General features: G+C 51.8%; 1 long non-coding RNA gene across 1 annotated transcript; it reads left to right on the top strand.

Annotated features, from left to right (window-relative positions):
- The first annotated feature begins 406 nt into the window (after nucleotides 1-406).
- Nucleotides 407-6,050, top strand: LOC115278141. The gene is made up of 2 exons (XR_003902723.1): nucleotides 407-528; nucleotides 5,206-6,050. It is a non-coding gene; the product is annotated as an uncharacterized LOC115278141 (long non-coding RNA).
- The last annotated feature ends 158 nt before the right edge of the window (nucleotides 6,051-6,208 follow it).

Below are 6,208 nucleotides of genomic sequence, written 5' to 3'. Positions count from 1 at the left end.
TAACTCGCTGGAGCCGCTCACAGAACTCCAGGGAACGTTCCGTCTGCTTACCGGTTCCCCCACAGATACAAGGGCATGAATCAGCCCGCAGAGGGAAAAGATCTACAGGGCGAGGGCCCAAACAGTCGGGTTTCTGTCCTCACAGAGCTTGGGGCCCAGCTCGTTGGCACACGGAAAAGTTCTGCTCCCCTAAATGTGGAAGGACTTTCTCCAGAAAGGACCAAAAGCCTGACCTCCTGGGTTTTTATGGAGGCTTCTGTGAGTAGCCGCCATTGATGAAATGCTTGGCCATTGGCTGAATCGGCCTCCAGCCCCTCCCCTCTCCACAGAGGTGGGGGGTGGGGCCGGAATTTCCAACCCTCTGTTCACCTGCTTGGTCGTCCTGGCAACGGCATGGCCCTTGAGTAGGGTCCTTAAGTCTCCTTCATTAAGACATCTCTGTCACCTTCCTGACTCTGGAGTGGTCCCAGGAACTGTGGATGAAGACCAAATACATCTGACAAGTGTTCTGGTCCTCTCTACGATGGGGTGCGTATTTCTCCTGAATCATTATCTTGCAGGTCCCGAGACCCACCCGTAAGGTAAAGCAGGAAATCAGTGAAGACCTGTGGCCCCTGGGGTGACCAAGGACATGCCACAAAAGCCAGCCGGTGCCGAACAGGGCAGGTCAGCATGTAGTTGTACGGGCCTTACATTAAATTACTAACATGGGCCTGGGTCCCGGGACACCAGGTGTGGGGACGGGAGGCGGCAGAGGGCCCTCAGGAGGAGCCGCAGACGCAGACTGTTGACACGCTTCGACAGTAGACAGTATGTACCTTTGGAAATGCATGAGACTTGGATGGATGGAACCCACATTAATTTCCAAAGTGAGAGAAAGCCAAGTGTGTTGTCTAGATCTGGAAGCCACCTTTAATCCTTTCTGCAAAATCTAAGGCATTTAAGCAAGTTAAAAATACGAAATATTGTTTTTTTATCTTGGTTTGGTTTTGTTTTTTTTTTTTGGTGCCAGATGAAATCCATTCTCTGATTTTTCCCCTGGTGTCTCTCTCTGTCTCCGAATCTGTCTGTATCTCCTAACACACACACACACACACACACACACACACACACACACACACAACACACTCTACATAGATTCTTTTAATAAGAAAAAAATCAGTAGTCATTATCCACATGAATTCAATGAGGAAATGTAAATCTGACAGCTCTTCTTATCACCCAAGGCAAAATGACGTAGACCCACAATTGAAGATCCGCTTAACGTAACATATCAAATATTAGTGTCAAATGGAAGCGAGGGCAGATCGTTTTAGAGGGCTGTTACTACGTGACACTTAAAATCACATGCTATGTTCCGCAACACTCCAAGAAAGATAAAAATGAAAAATGAAGTTAATGAAAAGTTATTGCCTCCCCGACGATGGCAGAATCAGGCACTTTCCATTACGATAAAATCTTTCTGGAACGCTGAAGCTTACAGGAAACAGAACTTGGGAGTGAATCACCCTCGTGTCTTCCTGGGGCAGGGCCGAGTCTTTATCGTTACCGTCATGGGGGACGTGGGAATCCACGTCTCTGCAAGAGCCCTCGGCCCGGCTGCCAGAGACGGACGTGCTGGACCCGAAGTGCCCGGGGAAGCTTTCCTCCGGGTCTCCGGTGCCGGCGGCCCTGTGGGGCTGAGCTGGGAGGGCCACCCTCCGCCTGGGGTGTGGCGGCTCCCGCGTGGGCTCTCTGTTTATGGCTGGCCCACCTTCGGGACGGGCGGCCTGCTGAGAGCCCGGGCACCTGTCCGCTTAGGGAAGAAGCGCACGGCACAAAGCCGCCAACGACCATTTTACCCTTTGTTGAAGCTCAAACTTGAAATCATGAATTTGCAAAATGGTATCAACATGGTAAAGCTGTTTGGGTTTTGGGTCTGTTCAAGTTTATTTGTTTATTAGTTTCCAGAGAGAAAGAGGGTGCAGTTGGAGGAGGAGCGGAGAGAGAAGCAGAGAGAGACTCTCAGGCAGGCTCTGCCCTGTCACCGACGGTGAGATCGTGACCCAAGCCAAAATCAAGAGCCGGGCACTAACTCACTGAGCCCCCCAGGAGCCCCTATTTGGTGTCTTTTGAATGTTCATAATATGCAGCCCTGTGTGAGAATACCTGTCCTTTCTAGATCCTTCTATCTGGACTTTTCACTGGCCCCTGAATCCAGATCTCTGTCGGTCCTCACACTGGCATCCAGCTTCTCAAACGAAGCCCTTTAATCTCAAAGCACTAACTTTCAGAGACTCTTCTCCTTGCTCACAGAGCAAGTCTCCCGACCCTGGCTGGACAGCGACCTCCCCCCGTCTCATGTTTCTCCTCCCCACTGTGCTCAATTCAGAACGTGGTCAAGTAACTCAGACCCGCTCCCGTTTTCCGCACGCTCCGTGTCACCTCAGCTCTTGCCTCCTTGGGTGCCCGTCCCAAAGGTCTCCCCAACAGGCGACACTCAAGTGTGGTGGCAACTGTGTGCCCACGAGGTGATGGCCGGTCCCTCCCGGCTCTGCCATCTCGGGGCTGGAGATTCGCCCCCCTCAGACCCACGCCGGTGTCTGCTGCTGGCCAGTGGGCTCTGTGGCCAAACGGTGTCGTTCTCTTGGGCAGATTTCTGTGTCGCATGGAATACAGGCTTCAATCACTAGCGAGCAATAGCCCATTTTCCTGGACGGCTGCATGCCGTCGCGGTCGGGTGCCGCCCGCGGGTCCACGGCCTCGCCAGCCGGGGGCCGTCCTCCCCCCTCGTGTGGAGGCCACTCCGCTCTGGCTGCGCTGCCGCGTGCGATGGGACCAACACCCTCTCGGGCACCTTGACCGTGTCACTGAGGATCTGTTAAGTCGTCCACTCCCATTTTTGCTGGATTTTTGCTTTTGCTTTAACTGAGTTGCAAGAATTCTTTTATAATCCAGATATGTGTTTGTTCAGATGTATTTTTATAACTAGGTTCTCCTAAACCTCAAACCGTCTTTTGATTTTCACAACTGTGTCTTTTCAAAAGTTTTTAATTCTGATAAAATTTACCATCTTTTCTCTTTTATAGTTTGTGAATTTTGTGTCCTATCTAAGAAATCTTTCTCTAATTTTTATCTAAAATTAAGATTTTCCCCTATTTTTTCTACAGATAGAGTCTTAGCTTTTATATTCAATTCATGATTCATTTTGAAAATTTTGAGTGTGCTTTGACTTGATGAGCTGAGCATCAACTGTGCAACATGCGTGTATAAACTATATCGCATTTGCAGTCTATGCGATGTATTTACACGGATGATCGCATATTTCTATACAGATACCCGCGGTCCCAACACCATTTCACAAAGATGACGCTTCTCTCACGAATTCGCTCTGTGCCTTTGCCGGAGGTCACTTCAGTCCGGAGTGAAGCTGCCCCCTCGATGCGCACGTCCATCTCCATCCTGCGTACTTCTGTCCCCCCTCTGGTCGCTCTACCTTGTCCTGCCATCAGGCAGTTTCAAAGTCCTCCCACTTGGTTCTTTTTTCTAAAATTTGCTTTGGGGGCACCGGGAGCTCAGTTCATTAAGTTCTGACGCTTGGTTTCAGCTCAGGTCATGATCTCAGGGTTCATGAGTTCAAGCCCTGCATCAAGTTCTGCGCTGGCAGCTCGGAACCTGCCTGGGATTCTCTCTCTCCTCTCTGCTCCTCCCCAGCTCATCTCTCCTTCTCTCTCTCTTCCTCTCTCTCTCAAAATAAATAAATAAACTTTAAAAGTAACAATACACCCTAAAAACAAACTTACACACACCGGTCAGCATAATGATTGAATAATAAACACAAACATTTAGGAATGAACTAAGGGCGCGGTGGACAGCTTGGAGACAACACGGTGAAGGACAGCTTCTCTCGTCCTGCCGGTCGCGTCCCGGGACCTCCCGGAGCTGAGGCGGGTGACGACTTCGAGCCCTGTCTGTAATGGCCCCGCCCCGTCACCGTCTGCAGCCCTGTGCCCGGGGCGCTGCTCGGCCTGCTGGACTTGCGTGTTTTCCACGTCTTCAGATCCATCTTCCCTACTGTCTAACGTCTCTCCCCTTCCGTGACGTCAGCTCCTCCTTCTGGCTCCTTCCCGCCTCAGCTTTGGCCGATCATTGTTTACTCCAGGAATAAGTCTCCAGTTTAAATTCTACTCTCTGAGGTCTGTGCGATGTTTTTCTAACTTGCCTGGTCCATTTGGGTAGCCTCTTGTTGCTTTTTTTTTTTCCCCAATTTTTCCTCTTTAAACACACCAAACGTACTCACTTGACATGCTGTCTCCGACAGTTCTGGCACCTTCCAGCCTGTGAGTCTCGGTTCATGGGGGTCCCGCCAGCTGTTTCCATGGTCAGTAGCTCTGTCGTGTATTCACTGACTTTGGTTTTTTAATTACTTTTGTAACGTTTATTTATTTTTGAAGGAGAGAGAGAGAGCATGATCAGAGGAAGAGCAGAGAGAGAGGGAGACACAGAATCCAAAGCAGCTCCAGGCTCTGAGCGGTCAGCACAGAGCCTGACGCGGGACTTGAACCCACGAACGATGAGATCATGACCCGAGCTGAAGTCGGACGCCCAACCGACTGAGCCCCCCAGGCGCCTCAGTGTCTTTGATTTCAAATCCCACCACCTGATGCAGAGGTGTGATCTCTCATTTTCTTCTCACGAAGGCACCACCAAACCGACAATTAAAAAGGACGATTGTAGCTTGAAGTCCAGCTCACAGAGTCAGCGTGGATTTTGCTCCCGGACGCGGGCGCGTGTGGTCAGCATGTCTTGGACACCGACTTTTCCTCCGAGTGGCCTCCGCCCAGGGTCACAGCCGCTAGCAGGAAAAGATCGCTGTGCCCCTGGATTTGCCCTTTCTCACAATTCCCGGCGTCTGAGGGATTCCCTGCTGTGAGCCCTCTCCACGCATTGAACACTGTTTGCGAAATATGTTGGCTGGCGTTTCTATCGGCGAAGCTCTTTGCTGACTTCACAACGGAGCATCTGAGGCTTTGCAGCAGAATGTGGCTTCCCCCCCTCACCGCCGCCCTCCTTCCCCAGTCCAGCCGACCCCACCCCTCCGCTGGTCCCAGCAGTGAGGACAGAGCTGGGATTGCACACTCGTGCTGGGGAAATACGGCTTTTATTTGTTCCCAATGGCCTGTTTTTCTGTAAGACTCAATTTTGTTTTACTTTTTCCTTTCCTAGCACACTTTCAAAACCTCCCGTTCTTGGGGGACTGCCCACCTCAAAGTGAACTCCGGGAGCTGAACGGCTTTATGAGCCAGCTGACCCTCCCGGCGCGGAGAGCACAGTTTTGGCAACAAAGTTCCCAGTGACGTCCAGGCAGGAACAGAAAATCAAGTTAACGCTGGAAAAATTTGCTTTCCTTAGATGTAAGCTTCCTGAGGGCAGAGTTTAGTCCAGATTCCAGGACACGCCCAACTGATATTCAAAATCACCTACGGATTAAAAAGATGCCTTCGATGTTCAGGAGACTCGCTGCGACAGTGACAGGGACAGTGACTCCAGCGCCGTGTCCCGGAGCTCCTGCCTGGAGCAGTGGCCCCTGGAGCAGGAGCCGGGCGTGCCCTGCAGGGGGCAGCCTGACTGCCGCGGCGGGAAGGGGCAGGGCCGCGGAGGCTGGAGGCCAGGAGAGACCTCTAACGTGACAGGCTCATTTCAATATAAAGGGAGCGCGTCTCTAAATTAATTTAATTAATCAAGCCTCACCAGAGGGGAAGGAGTTGCTGTTTGCGGGCACAGCCATGACCAGACAATGCGGCCCTAGCGTGACAGCCACAGTCGAATGCCCAGCCGGGGCCTTCCCTGACGGTTTCCGGGGGATTCCGTCTCAGTCACAGCCGGCGAACAGTCACATCTTTAAGTTACACAAGTTCAGAAGACATGGCTACTGCTCACCGAATGGTAGGAGTTTTTTGGTTTGTTGTTTTGTTTGTTAATTTCTTGTTTAATTAGCTGAATTATTATTATTGTATTTTTGTAAAAGAGTTTCAATTTGAGTTGAAGACACAAACAGCCGCACTTTTCTATTTGCAACCGTTTTATTCACTCCCGGCAAAGGATTAGTAACTGGCCGCATGGTGGGGGGGGTGGGGGGGGGCGTGAACTGGCCTCACGGCGGGGGGGGGGGGGGGGGGGGGGGGGGGGGGGGGGGGGGGGGGGGGGGGGGGGGGGGGGGGGGGGGGGG

Source organism: Suricata suricatta, chromosome 14 (genome assembly GCF_006229205.1).
Source record: "Suricata suricatta isolate VVHF042 chromosome 14, meerkat_22Aug2017_6uvM2_HiC, whole genome shotgun sequence".
NCBI lineage: Eukaryota > Metazoa > Chordata > Mammalia > Carnivora > Herpestidae > Suricata > Suricata suricatta.
This window is presented reverse-complemented; position numbering and strand designations above follow the sequence as displayed.